We start from the raw sequence: 16,111 nt of genomic DNA, 5'->3' as shown, positions 1-16,111 counted from the left end.
CTGAGATATGAGCTCACTTCCTGTTTGGCGGCTTCGCCGCAAATTTCGATTGGCTGTTACAGCCGAATGCTTCTGTCAATTGTTCCAGAAAGCAATGCACTGATAAGGCATGGTCTGAAGATGATCTCTGCCAATTTTGGTGAGGATCCACTGAAATTTGTGACCTGCGAAAATTTTTACGTGTTTTTGATTAAATCCAATATGGCGGCCGAATCAATTACGATGACATCACAAATTGGCTTGGGACGGCCTAAGGACCTCCAACAGTATTACCAGACACCAGTAGTGCGTTTTAATTCTAAGCACAACAGCAGCTACAGGCCAAAAGGCCTGTTTCTCAATTACAGCGCCCCCTAGAGGTCAAAGGTCACCAGATTTCTTGAGCGTCCCCCTGATTGGGTCCTGAGTCCATGTACTAAGTTTGGTTATGATAGATGAATGGGTTGCTGAGATATGAGCTCACTTCCTGTTTGGCGGCTTCGCCGCAAACTTCGATTGGCTGTAACGCGCGAGCGGTTTTAGTTCTGAATACAAAAAGCAATACATTAATGGGGCATGGATTGTAGATGATATCTGTGAAGTTTGGTGTCGATTGGACCAAATTTGTGACCTGTGAAGACTTATTAGTGTTTTTGATGAAATCCAATATGGCGGAAAATCCATCATGGCGGAAATTGACGTCATAGGCTGCGTTGAACTCGGCTTGGTCCAAGGATTCCAACGATACCTCATTTTTGACAATCGGCCATACGGGTCAAAAGTTACGTGCGTGAACGCAAGTCCAACTTTGGCCTGTTGGTGGCGCTAGAGTGCTTGAGGTGCCATCATGAAACTTGGTGACATTAATCATGGGACTGTCCCTAATCAGTGTGCCAAATTTCACAACTTTTCACCAGACGGTTCTATGGGCTGCCATTGACTTTAATGGCGGAATAATAATAATAATAATAATAATAATAATAATAAATATAGCTGCAAGCAGCAATGAGGGGGCCAAGCAGTGAGATCAGCAGGCCAGATTAACCATGTAAATCAATGCCGTTGCATCAGACATATAGCCTTAAGCAGTCACAGCAAGTTCCATGCCATACAACCCAAGATTGGCTGAGTTACAAGGTCAAGTTTCACATCAAAACATAACTGATTTTGTGGGGCTGAACCAGGGCTGAGTGTCGCCGCCCCCTCCCCCAGCCAGCCCACCGCCGCAACCGCCCCTGCCCATCCCACCCCGTCCCACCCTTGCACGCACACATTAGAATGAACTAGATGGAACTCGCTGTCATCAGTTTCACATCAAAAATAAAAGATTGACTGAGATATGATCACACTTGCTGTGATTTAAACACAGAGGTCAAAAATTGACGTCATAGGGTGTGTGGGGGTGTGAACTCGGCTTGGCCCAAGGATTCCAATGATACCTCATTTTGCCATTCGGGTCAACAGGTCAAAAGTTACGTCCGTAAACACAAGTCCAACTTTGGCCTGTTGGTGGCGCTAGAGCGCTTGAGGTGCCGGCATGAAACTTGGTGAAATGAATTATTGGACTGTCCCCAATTAGTGTGCAAAATTGTATAACTTTTTACCAGACGGTTCTATGGGCTGCCATTGACTTCCATTGCAAAATAATGCGCATCAGCAACTACTGGCCAAAATGCATTTTTGTCAATTACGGAGCCCCCTAGAGGTCAAATGTCACCAAATTTCTTGAGCGTCCTCCCGATGGGGTCTGAGGTACATGTACTAAATTTGGTTTTGATACATGAAAGCGTTGCTGAGATATGAAATCACTTCCTGTTTGGCGGCTTCGCCGCAAATTTCGATTGGCTGGTACAGGTCAATGCTTCTGTCAATTGTTCCAGAAAGCAATGCACTCATCAGGCATGGTCTGTAGATGGTCTCTGCCAATTTTGGTGAGGATCCGCTGAAATTTGTGACCTGCAAAAATGTGTACGTGTTTTTGATTAAATCCAATATGGCGGCCGAATCAATTACGATGACATCACAAGTCGTCTTGGGTCGGCCTAAGGACCTCCAACAGTATTACCAGACACCACTAGTGTGTTTTAATTCTAAGCACAACAGCAGCTACAGGCCAAAAGGCATGTTTCTTAATTACAGCGCCCCCTAGAGGTCAAAGGTCACCAGATTTCTTGAGCGTCCCCCTGATTGGGTCCTGAGTCCATGGACTAAGTTTGGTTATGATAGATGAATGTGTTGCTGAGATATGAGCTCACTTCCTGTTTGGCGGCTTCGCCGCAAATTTCGATTGGCTGTTACGCGCGAACGGTTTTAGTTCCGAAGACGAAAAAGAATAACTTTTGTGCAGCTTGGTCTGAAGAGCATGTGTGTCAAGTTTGGTGACGATCAGACAAAATTTGTGACTTGTGAAGTTTTAGTTTCACTTTCACTAAAATCCAATATGGCGGAAAATCCATCATGGCGGAAAATGACGTCATAGGGTGCGTTGAACTCGGCTTGGTCCAAGGATTCCAACGATACCTCATTTTTGACAATCGGGTCAACAGGTCAGAAGTTACGTGCGTGAACGCAAGTCCAACTTTGGCCTGTTGGTGGCGCTAGAGTGCTCTAGGTGCCATCATGAAACTTGGTGACATTAATCATGGGACTGTCCCTAATCAGTGTGCCAAATTTCACAACTTTTCACCAGACGGTTCTATGGGCTGCCATTGACTTCAATGGCGGAATAATAATAATAATAATAAGAACAAATAGAAACACAATGGTTGCCTCGCAGCTTCGCTGCTTGGCCCCCAAATATAGCTGCAAGCAGCAATGAGGGGGCCAAGCAGTGAGATCAGCAGGCCAGATTAACCATGTAAGTCAATGCCGTTGCATCAGACATATAGCCTTAAGCAGTCACAGCAAGTTCCATGCCATACAACCCAAGATTGGCTGAGTTACAAGGTCAAGTTTCACATCAAAACATAACTGATTTTGTGGGGCTGAACCAGGGCTGAGTGTCGCCGCCCCCTCCCCCAGCCAGCCCACCGCCGCAACCGCCCCTGCCCATCCCACCCCGCCCCACCCTTGCAAGCACACATTAGAATGAACTAGATGGAACTTGCTGTCATCAGTTTCACATCAAAAACTAAAAGATTGACTGAGATATGATCACACTTGCTGTGATTTAAACACAGAGGTCAAAAATTGACGTCATAGGGTGTGTGGGGGTGTGAACTCGGCTTGGCCCAAGGATTCCAATGATACCTCATTTTGCCATTCGGGTCAACAGGTCAAAAGTTACGTCCGTGAACACAAGTCCAACTTTGGCCTGTTGGTGGCGCTAGAGCGCTTGAGGTGCCGGCATGAAACTTGGTGAAATGAATTATTGGACTGTCCCCAATTAGTGTGCAAAATTGTATAACTTTTTACCAGACGGTTCTATGGGCTGCCATTGACTTCCATTGCAAAATAATGCGCATCGGCAACTACTGGCCAAAATGCATTTTTGTCAATTACGGTGCCCCCTAGAGGTCAAATGTCACCAAATTTCTTGAGCGTCCTCCCGATGTGGTCTGAGGTACATGTACTAAGTTTGGTTTTGATACATGAAAGCGTTGCTGAGATATGAAATCACTTCCTGTTTGGCGGCTTCGCCGCAAATTTCGATTGGCTGGTACAGGTCAATGCTTCTGTCAATTGTTCCAGAAAGCAATGCACTCATCAGGCATGGTCTGTAGATGGTCTCTGCCAATTTTGGTGAGGATCCGCTGAAATTTGTGACCTGCAAAAACGTGTACGTGTTTTTGATTAAATCCAATATGGCGGCCGAATCAATTACGATGACATCACAAGTCGGCTTGGGTCGGCCTAAGGACCTCCAACAGTATTACCAGACACCACTAGTGCGTTTTAATTCTAAGCACAACAGCAGCTACAGGCCAAAAGGCATGTTTCTTAATTACAGCGCCCCCTAGAGGTCAAAGGTCACCAGATTTCTTGAGCGTCCCCCTGATTGGGTCCTGAGTCCATGTACTAAGATTGGTTATGATAGATGAATGGGTTGCTGAGATATGAGCTCACTTCCTGTTTGGCGGCTTCGCCGCATATTTCGATTGGCTGTTACGGGCGAACGGTTTGAGTTCCGAAGACGAAAATGAATAACTTTTGTGAGGCTTGGTCTGAAGATCAAGTGTGTCAGATTTGGTGTCGATCGGACAAAATTTGGGACCTTTGAAGACTTTTTAGTGTTTTTGATGAAATCCAAAATGGCGGAAAATCCATCATGGCGGAAATTGACGTCATAGGGTGCGTTGAACTCGGCTTGGTCCAAGGATTCTAACAATACCTAATTTTTGACAATCGGATCAACGGGTCAAACGTTACGTGCGTGAACGCACATCCAACTTTGGCCTGTTGGTGGCGCTAGAGCGCTCAAGGTGCCGGTATGAAACTTGGTGAAATTAATCATGAGACTGTCCCCAATCAGTGTGCCAAATTTCAGAACTTTTCACCAGACGGTTCTATGGGCTGCCATTGACTTCAATGACGGAAGCGTAATAATAATAAATATAGCTGCAAGCAGCAATGAGGGGGCCAAGCAGTGAGATCAGCAGGCCAGATTAACCATGTAAATCAATGCCGTTGCATCAGACATATAGCCTTAAGCAGTCACAGCAAGTTCCATGCCATACAACCCAAGATTGGCTGAGTTACAAGGTCAAGTTTCACATCAAAACATAACTGATTTTGTGGGGCTGAACCAGGGCTGAGTGTCGCCGCCCCCTCCCCCAGCCAGCCCACCGCCGCAACCGCCCCTGCCCATCCCACCCCGTCCCACCCTTGCACGCACACATTAGAATGAACTAGATGGAACTCGCAGTCATCAGTTTCACATCAAAAATAAAAGATTGACTGAGATATGATCACACTTGCTGTGATTTAAACACAGAGGTCAACAATTGACGTCATAGGGTGTGTTGAACTCGGCTTGGCCCAAGGATTCCAATGATACCTCATTTTGCCATTCGGGTCAACAGGTCAAAAGTTACGTCCGTAAACACAAGTCCAACTTTGGCCTGTTGGTGGCGCTATAGCGCTTGAGGTGCCGGCATGAAACTTGGTGAAATGAATTATTGGACTGTCCCCAATTAGTGTGCAAAATTGTATAACTTTTTACCAGACGGTTCTATGGGCTGCCATTGACTTCCATTGCAAAATAATGCGCATCAGCAACTACTGGCCAAAATGCATTTTTGTCAATTACGGTGCCCCCTAGAGGTCAAATGTCACCAAATTTCTTGAGCGTCCTCCCGATGGGGTCTGAGGTACATGTACTAAATTTGGTTTTGATACATGAAAGCGTTGCTGAGATATGAAATCACTTCCTGTTTGGCGGCTTCGCCGCAAATTTCGATTGGCTGGTACAGGTCAATGCTTCTGTCAATTGTTCCAGAAAGCAATGCACTCATCAGGCATGGTCTGAAGATGGACTCTGCCAATTTTGGTGAAGAACAGATGAAATTTGTGACCTGCGAAAACTTGTACGTGTTTTTGATTAAATCCAATATGGCGGCCGAATCAATTACGATGACATCACAAGTTGGCTTGGGTCGGCCTAAGGACCTCCAACAGTATTACCAGACACCACTAGTGCGTTTTAATTCTAAGCACAACTGCAGCTACAGGCCAAAAAGCATGTTTCTTAATTACAGCGCCCCCTAGAGGTCAAAGGTCACCAAATTTCTTGAGCTTCCCCCTGATGGGGTCATGAGTCCATATACTGAGTTTAGTTATGATAGATGAATGGGTTGCTGAGATATGAGCTCACTTCCTGTTTGGCGGCTTCGCTGCAAATTTTGATTGGCTGTTACGCGCGAACGGTTTTAGTTCCGAAGACGAAAAGGAATAACTTTTGTGCGGCTTGGTCTGAAGAGCATGTGTGTCAAGTTTGGTGACGATCGGACAAAATTTGTGACCTGTGAAGTTTTAGTTTCACTTTCACTAAAATCCAATATGGCGGAAAATACATCATGGCGGAAAATGACGTCATAGGGTGCGTTGAACTCGGCTTGGTCCAAGGATTCCAACGATCCCTCATTTTTGACAATCGGGTCAACAGGTCAGAAGTTACGTGCGTGAACGCAAGTCCAACTTTGGCCTGTTGGTGGCGCTAGAGCGCTCAAGGTGCCGGTATGAAACTTGGTGAAATGAATTATTGGACTGTCCCCAATTAGTGTGCAAAATTTTATAACTTTTTACCAGACGGTTCTATGGGCTGCCATTGACTTCCATTGCAAAATAATGCGCATCAGCAACTACTGGCCAAAATGCATTTTTGTCAATTACGATTCCCCCTAGAGGTCAAATGTCACCAAATTTTTTGAGCGTCCTCCCGATGGGGTCTGAGGTACATGTACTAAATTTGGTTTTGATACATGAAAGCGTTGCTGAGATATGAAATCACTTCCTGTTTGGCGGCTTTGCCGCAAATTTCGATTGGCTGGTACAGGTCAATGCTTCTGTCAATTGTTCCAGAAAGCAATGCACTCATCAGGCATGGTCTGTTGATGGTCTCTGCCAATTTTGGTGAGGATCCGCTGAAATTTGTGACCTGCAAAAACGTGTACGTGTTTTTGATTAAATCCAATATGGCGGCCGAATCAATTACGATGACATCACAAGTCGGCTTGGGTCGGCCTAAGGACCTCCAACAGTATTACCAGACACCACTAGTGCATTTTAATTCTAAGCAAAACAGCAGCTACAGGCCAAAAGGCATGTTTCTTAATTACATCGCCCCCTAGAGGTCAAAGGTCACCAGATTTCTTGAGCGTCCCCCTGATTGGGTCCTGAGTACATGTACTAAGTTTGGTTATGACAGATGAATGGGTTGCTGAGATATGAGCTCACTTCCTGTTTGGCGGCTTCGCCGCAAACTTCGATTGGCTGTTACGCGCGAACGGTTTTAGTTCCGAAGACGAAAAGTGATAACTTTTGTGCGGCTTGGTCTGAAGAGCATGTGTGTCAAGTTTGGTGACGATCGGATAAAATTTGTGACCTGTGAAGTTTTAGTTTCACTTTCACTAAAATCCAATATGGCGGAAAATCCATCATGGCGGAAAATGACGTCATAGGGTGCGTTGAACTCGGCTTGGTCCAAGGATTCCAACGGTACCTCATTTTTCAAAATCGGATCAACAGGTCAAAAGTTACGTGCGTGAACGCACGTCCAACTTTGGCCTGTTGGTGGCGCTAGAGCCCTCGAGGAGCCGACATGAAACTTGGTGAAATTAATCATGGGACTGTCCCCAATCGGTGTGCCAAATTTCACAACTTTTTACCAGACGGTTCTATGGGCTGCCATAGACTCCCATGGCGGAAGAAAGATGTTAAATAATAATAATAATAGTAAGAAATCATAGAAACACAATGGGGCTTCGCAGCTTCGCTGCTTGGCCCCCAATAATAATAATAATAATAAGAAAACTAACAAACACAATGGGTGCCTTCGCAGCTTCGCTGCTTGGCCCCCAATAATAATAATAATAAGAACAAATAGAAACACAATGGGTGCCTTCGCAGCTTCGCTGCTTGGCCCCCAAATATAGCTGCAAGCAGCAATGAGGGGGCCAAGCAGTGAGATCAGCAGGCCAGATTAACCATGTAAATCAATGCCGTTGCATCAGACATATAGCCTTAAGCAGTCACAGCAAGTTACATGTCATACAACCCAAGATTGGCTGAGTTACAAGGTCAAGTTTCACATCAAAACATAACTGATTTTGTGGGGCTGAACCAGGGCTGAGTGTCGCCGCCCCCTCCCCCAGCCAGCCCACCGCCGCAACCGCCCCTGCCCGTCCCACCCCGCCCCACGACTTGCACGCACACATTAGAATGAACTAGATGGAACTCGCTGTCATCAGTTTCACATCAAAAATAAAAGATTGACTGAGATATGATCACACTTGCTGTGATTTAAACACAGAGGTCAAAAATTGACGTCATAGGGTGAGTGGGGGTGTGAACTCGGCTTGACCCAAGGATTCCAATGATACCTCATTTTGCCATTCGGGTCAACAGGTCAAAAGTTACGTCCGTGAACACAAGTCCAACTTTGGCCTGTTGGTGGCGCTAGAGCGCTTGAGGTGCCGGCATGAAACTTGGTGACATTAATCATGGGACTGTCCCTTATCAGTGTGCCAAATTTCACAACTTTTCACCAGACGGTTCTATGGGCTGCCATTGACTTCCATTGCAAAATAATGTGCATCAGCAACTACTGGCCAAAATGCATTTTTGTCAATTACGGAGCCCCCTAGAGGTCAAATGTCACCAAATTTCTTGAGCGTCCTCCCGATGTGGTCTGAGGTACATGTACTAAGTTTGGTGTTGATACATGAAAGCGTTGCTGAGATATGAAATCACTTCCTGTTTGGCGGCTTCGCCGCAAATTTTGATTGGCTGGTACAGGCCAAAGCTTCTGTCAATTGTTCCAGAAAGCAATGCACTCATCAGGCATAGTCTGAAGATGGTCTCTGCCAATTTTGGTGAGGATCCGCTGAAATTTGTGACCTGCGAAAACTTGTACGTATTTTTGATTAAATCCAATATGGCGGCCGAATCAATTACGATGACATCACAAGATGGCGTGGGTCGGCCTAAGGACCTTCAACAGTAGTACCAGACACCACTAGTGTGTTTTAATTCTAAGCACAACTGCTGCTACAGGCCAAAAGGCATGTTTCTTAATTACAGCGCCCCCTGGAGGTCAAAGGTCACCAGATTTCTTGAGCGTCCCCCTGATTGGGTCGTGAGTCCATGGACTAAGGTTGGTTATGATAGATCAATGGGTTGCTGAGATATGAGCTCACTTCCTGTTTGGCGGCTTCGCCGCAAATTTCGATTGGATATTACGGGTGAACGGTCATAGTTCCGAAGACAAAACACCACAACTTTTGTGAGGCTTGGTCTGAAGATCATGTATGTCAAGTTTGGTGACGATCGGACAAAATTTGTGACCTGTGAAAAATTAGTTTCACTTTCACTAAAATCCAATATGGCGGAAAATCCATCATGGCGGAAAATGACGTCATTGGGTGCGTTGAACTCGGCTTGGTCCAAGGATTCCAACGGTACCTCATTTTTCAAAATCGGATCAACAAGTCAAAAGTTACGTTCGTGAATGCACGTCCAACTTTGGCCTGTTGGTGGCGCTAGAGCCCTCGAGGAGCCGACATGAAACTTGGTGAAATTAATCATGGGCCTGTCCCCAATCGGTGTGCCAAATTTCACAACTTTTTACCAGACGGTTCTATGGGCTGCCATAGACTCCCATGGCGGAAGAAAGATGTTAAATAATAATAATAAATATAGCTGCAAGCAGCAATGAGGGGGCCAAGCAGTGAGATCAGCAGGCCAGATTAACCATGTAAGTCAATGCCGTTGCATCAGACATATAGCCTTAAGCAGTCACAGCAAGTTCCATGCCATACAACCCAAGATTGGCTGAGTTACAAGGTCAAGTTTCACATCAAAACATAACTGATTTTGTGGGGCTGAACCAGGGCTGAGTGTCGCCGCCCCCTCCCCCAGCCAGCCCACCGCCGCAACCGCCCCTGCCCATCCCACCCCGCCCCACCCTTGCACGCACACATTAGAATGAACTAGATGGAACTTGCGGTCATCAGTTTCACATAAAAAATAAAAGATTGACTGAGATATGATCACACTTGCTGTGATTTAAACACAGAGGTCAACAATTGACGTCATAGGGTGTGTTGAACTCGGCTTGGCCCAAGGATTCCAATGATACCTCATTTTGCCATTCGGGTCAACAGGTCAAAAGTTACGTCCGTGAACACAAGTCCAACTTTGGCCTGTTGGTGGCGCTAGAGCGCTTGAGGTGCCGGCATGAAACTTGGTGAAATGAATTATTGGACTGTCCCCAATTAGTGTGCAAAATTGTATAACTTTTTACCAGACGGTTCTATGGGCTGCCATTGACTTCCATTGCAAAATAATGCGCATCAGCAACTACTGGCCAAAATGCATTTTTGTCAATTACGGTGCCCCCTAGAGGTCAAATGTCACCAAATTTCTTGAGCGTCCTCCCGATGGGGTCTGAGGTACATGTACTAAATTTGGTTTTGATACATGAAAGCGTTGCTGAGATATGAAATCACTTCCTGTTTGGCGGCTTCGCCGCAAATTTCGATTGGCTGGTACAGGTCAATGCTTCTGTCAATTGTTCCAGAAAGCAATGCACTCATCAGGCATGGTCTGAAGATGGTCTCTACCAATTTTGGTGAAGAACAGATGAAATTTGTGACCTGAGAAAACTTGTACGTGTTTTTGATTAAATTCAATATGGCGGCCGAATCAATTACGATGACATCACAAGTTGGCTTGGGTCGGCCTAAGGACCTCCAACAGTATTACCAGACACCACTAGTGCGTTTTAATTCTAAGCACAACTGCAGCTACAGGCCAAAAAGCATGTTTCTTAATTACAGCGCCCCCTAGAGGTCAAAGGTCACCAAATTTCTTGAGCGTCCCCCTGATTGGGTCCTGAGTCCATGGACTAAGTTTGGTTATGATAGATGAATGGGTTGCTGAGATATGAGCTCACTTCCTGTTTGGCGGCTTCGCCGCAAATTTCGATTGGCTGTTACGCGCGAACGGTTTTAGTTCCGAAGACGAAAAAGAATAACTTTTGTGCGGCTTGGTCTGAAGAGCATGTGTGTCAAGTTTGGTGACGATCGGACAAAATTTGTGACCTGTGAAGTTTTAGTTTCACTTTCACTAAAATCCAATATGGCGGAAAATCCATCATGGCGGAAAATGACGTCATAGGGTGCGTTGAACTCGGCTTGGTCCAAGGATTCCAACGATACCTCATTTTTGACAATCGGGTCAACAGGTCAGAAGTTACGTGCGTGAACGCAAGTCCAACTTTGGCCTGTTGGTGGCGCTAGAGCGCTCAAGGTGCCGGTATGAAACTTGGTGAAATTAATTATGGGACTATCCCTAATCAGTGTGCCAAATTTCACAACTTTTCACCAGACGGTTCTATGGGCTGCCATTGACTTCAATGGCGGAATAATAATAATAATAATAATAATAAGAACAAATAGAAACACAATGGGTGCCTTCGCAGCTTCGCTGCTTGGCCCCCAAATATAGCTGCAAGCAGCAATGAGGGGGCCAAGCAGTGAGATCAGCAGGCCAGATTAACCATGTAAATCAATGCCGTTGCATCAGACATATAGCCTTAAGCAGTCACAGCAAGTTCCATGCCATACAACCCAAGATTGGCTGAGTTACAAGGTCAAGTTTCACATCAAAACATAACTGATTTTGTGGGGCTGAACCAGGGCTGAGTGTCGCCGCCCCCTCCCCCAGCCAGCCCACCGCCGCAACCGCCCCTGCCCATCCCACCCCGTCCCACCCTTGCACGCACACATTAAAATGAACTAGATGGAACTCGCTGTCATCAGTTTCACATCAAAAATAAAAGATTGACTGAGATATGATCACACTTGCTGTGATTTAAACACAGAGGTCAAAAATTGACGTCATAGGGTGAGTGGGGGTGTGAACTCGGCTTGGCCCAAGGATTCCAATGATACCTCATTTTGCCATTCGGGTCAACAGGTCAAAAGTTACGTCCGTGAACACAAGTCCAACTTTGGCCTGTTGGTGGCGCTAGAGCGCTTGAGGTGCCGGCATGAAACTTGGTGACATTAATCATGGGACTGTCCCCAATTAGTGTGCCAAATTTTATAACTTTTTACCAGACGGTTCTATGGGCTGCCATTGACTTCCATTGCAAAATAATGCGCATCAGCAACTACTGGCCAAAATGCATTTTTGTCAATTACGGAGCCCCCTAGAGGTCAAATGTCACCAAATTTCTTGAGCGTCCTCCCGATGTGGTCTGAGGTACATGTACTAAGTTTGGTTTTGATACATGAAAGCGTTGCTGAGATATGAAATCACTTCCTGTTTGGCGGCTTCGCCGCAAATTTTGATTGGCTGGTACAGGCCAAAGCTTCTGTCAATTGTTCCAGAAAGCAATGCACTCATCAGGCATGGTCTGAAGATGGTCTCTACCAATTTTGGTGAAGAACAGATGAAATTTGTGACCTGCGAAAACTTGTACGTGTTTTTGATTAAATTCAATATGGCGGCCGAATCAATTACGATGACATCACAAGTTGGCTTGGGTCGGCCTAAGGACCTTCAACAGTAGTAGCAGACACCACTAGTGGGTTTCAATTCTAAGCACAACTACTGCTACAGGCCAAAAGGCATGTTTCTTAATTACAGCGCCCCCTAGAGGTCAAAGGTCACCAAATTTGTTGAGCGTCCCCCTGATTGGGTCCCGAGTCCATGGACTAAGTTTGGTTATGATAGATCAATGGGTTGCTGAGATATGAGCTCACTTCCTGTTTGGCGGCTTCGCCGCAAATTTCGATTGGCTGTTACGCACGAACGGTTTTAGTTCCGAAGACAAAACACCACAACTTTTGTTAGGCTTGGTCTGAAGATCATGTATGTCAAGTTTGGTGACGATCGGACAAAATTTGTGACCTGTGAAAAATTAGTTTCACTTTCACTAAAATCCAATATGGCGGAAAATCCATCATGGCGGAAAATGACGTCATAGGGTGCGTTGAACTCGGCTTGGTCCAAGGATTCCAACGGTACCTGATTTTTCAAAATCGGATCAACAGTTCAAAAGTTACGTGCGTGAACGCACGTCCAACTTTGGCCTGTTGGTGGCGCTAGAGCGCTGGAGGTGCCGGCATGAAACTTGGTGCAATTAATTATTGGCCTGTCCCCAATCAGTGTGCCAAATTTCACAACTTTTTACCAGACGGTTCTATGGGCTGCCATAGACTCCCATGGCGGAAGAAAGATGTTAAATAATAATAATAATAATAAGAAATCATAGAAAAACAATGGGGCTTCGCAGCTTCGCTGCTTGGCCCCCAAATATAGCTGCAAGCAGCAATGAGGGGGCCAAGCAGGCAGTTCAGCAGTCCAGAAGTCCAGATTTGCCATGCAACTCAATGCCGTGGCATCAGGCATATAGCATTAAGCAGTCACAACAAGTTCCATGTCAAACAACCCAAGATTGGCTGAGTTACAAGGTCAAGTTTCACATCAAAACATAACTGATTTTGTGTGGCTGAACCAGGGCTGAGTGTCGCCGCCCCCTCCCCCAGCCAGCCCACCGCCGCAACCGCCCCTGCCCGTCCCACCCCGTCCCACCCTTGCACGCACACATTAGAATGAACTGGATGGAACTTGCTGTCATCAGTTTCACATCAAAAATAAAAGATTGACTGAGATATGATCACACTTGCTGTGATTTAAACACAGAGGTCAAAAATTGACGTCATAGGGTGTGTTGAACTCGGCTTGGCCCAAGGATTCCAATGATACCTCATTTTGCCATTCGGGTCAACAGGTCAAAAGTTACGTCCGTGAACACAAGTCCAACTTTGGCCTGTTGGTGGCGCTAGAGCGCTTGAGGTGCCGGCATGAAACTTGGTGAAATGAATTATTGGACTGTCCCCAATTAGTGTGCCAAATTGTATAACTTTTTACCAGACGGTTCTATGGGCTGCCATTGACTTCCATTGCAAAATAATGCGCATCAGCAACTACTGGCCAAAATGCATTTTTGTCAATTACGGAGCCCCCTAGAGGTCAAATGTCACCAAATTTCTTGAGCGTCCTCCCGATGTGGTCTGAGGTACATGTACTAAGTTTGGTTTTGATACATGAAAGTGTTGCTGAGATATGACATCACTTCCTGTTTGGCGGCTTCGCCGCAAATTTTGATTGGCTGGTACAGGCCAATGCCTCTGTCAATTGTTCCAGAAAGCAATGCACTCATCAGGCATGGTCTGTAGATGGTCTCTGCCAATTTTGGTGAGGATCCGCTGAAATTTGTGACCTGCAAAAACGTGTACGTGTTTTTGATTAAATCCAATATGGCGGCCGAATCAATTACGATGACATCACAAGTTGGCTTGGGTCGGCCTAAGGACCTTCAACAGTAGTACCAGACACCACTAGTGGGTTTCAATTCTAAGCACAACTGCAGCTACAGGCCAAAAGGCATGTTTCTTAATTACAGCGCCCCCTAGAGGTCAAAGGTCACCAAATTTCTTGAGTGTCCCCCTGATTGGGTCCTGAGTCCATGGACTTAGTTTGGTTATGATAGATCAATGGGTTGCTGAGATATGAGCTCACTTCCTGTTTGGCGGCTTCGCCGCAAATTTCGATTGGCTGTTACGCGCGAACGGTTTTAGTTCCGAAGACGAAAAAGAATAACTTTTGTGCGGCTTGGTCTGAAGAGCATGTGTGTCAAGTTTGGTGACGATCGGACAAAATTTGTGACCTGTGAAGTTTTAGTTTCACTTTCACTAAAATCCAATATGGCGGAAAATCCATCATGGCGGAAAATGACGTCATAGGGTGCGTTGAACTCGGCTTGGTCCAAGGATTCCAACGATTCCTCATTTTTGACAATCGGGTCAACAGGTCAGAAGTTACGTGCGTGAACGCAAGTCCAACTTTGGCCTGTTGGTGGCGCTAGAGCGCTCAAGGTGCCGGTATGAAACTTGGTGAAATTAATTATGGGACTATCCCTAATCAGTGTGCCAAATTTCACAACTTTTCACCAGACGGTTCTATGGGCTGCCATTGACTTCAATGGCGGAATAATAATAATAAATATAGCTGCAAGCAGCAATGAGGGGGCCAAGCAGTGAGATCAGCAGGCCAGATTAACCATGTAAGTCAATGCCGTTGCATCAGACATATAGCCTTAAGCAGTCACAGCAAGTTCCATGCCATACAACCCAAGATTGGCTGAGTTACAAGGTCAAGTTTCACATCAAAACATAACTGATTTTGTGGGGCTGATCCAGGGCTGAGTGTCGCCGCCCCCTCCCCCAGCCAGCCCACCGCCGCAACCGCCCCTGCCCATCCCACCCAGTCCCACCCTTGCATGCACACATTAGAATGAACTACAGTAGATGGAACTTGCTGTCATCAGTTTCACATCAAAAATAAAAGATTGACTGAGATATGATCACACTTGCTGTGATTTAAACATAGAGGTCAACAATTGACGTCATAGGGTGTGTTGACCTCGGCTTGGCCCAAGGATTCCAATGATACCTCATTTTGCCATTCGGGTCAACAGGTCAAAAGTTACGTCCGTAAACACAAGTCCAACTTTGGCCTGTTGGTGGCGCTAGAGCGCTTGAGGTGCCGGCATGAAACTTGGTGAAATGAATTATTGGACTGTCCCCAATTAGTGTGCAAAATTGTATAACTTTTTACCAGACGGTTCTATGGGCTGCCATTGACTTCCATTGCAAAATAATGCGCATCAGCAACTACTGGCCAAAATGCATTTTTGTCAATTACGGTGCCCCCTAGAGGTCAAATGTCACCAAATTTCTTGAGCGTCATCCCGATGGGGTCTGAGGTACATGTATTAAATTTGGTTTTGATACATGAAAGCGTTGCTGAGATATGAAATCACTTCCTGTTTGGCGGCTTCGCCGCAAATTTCGATTGGCTGGTACAGGTCAATGCTTCTGTCAATTGTTCCAGAAAGCAATGCACTCATCAGGCATGGTCTGAAGATAGTCTCTACCAATTTTGGTGAAGAACAGATGAAATTTGTGACCTGCGAAAACTTGTACGTGTTTTTGATTAAATCCAATATGGCGGCCGAATCAATTACGATGACATCACAAGTTGGCTTGGGTCGGCCTAAGGACCTCCAACAGTATTAACAGACACCACTAGTGCATTTTAATTCTAAACACAACTGCAGCTACAGGCCAAAAGGCATGTTTCTTAATTACAGCGCCCCCTAGAGGTCAAAGGTCACCAAATTTCTTGAGCGTCCCCCTGATTGGGTCCTGAGTCCATGGACTAAGTTTGGTTATGATAGATCAATGGGTTGCTGAGATATGAGCTCACTTCCTGTTTGGCGGCTTCGCCGCAAATTTCGATTGGCTGTTACGCGCGAACGGTTTTAGTTCCGAAGACAAAAAGCAATGCATTAATGAGGCATGGTCTGTAGATGATATATATGAAGTTTGGTGTCGATCGG

The sequence above is a fragment of the Alosa sapidissima genome, assembly GCF_018492685.1.
Source record: "Alosa sapidissima isolate fAloSap1 chromosome 19 unlocalized genomic scaffold, fAloSap1.pri SUPER_19_unloc_1, whole genome shotgun sequence".
NCBI classification, from domain to species: Eukaryota; Metazoa; Chordata; class Actinopteri; order Clupeiformes; family Clupeidae; genus Alosa; species Alosa sapidissima.
The sequence above is the reverse complement of the archived record's forward strand: the minus strand, read 5'-3'. Positions refer to the sequence as shown.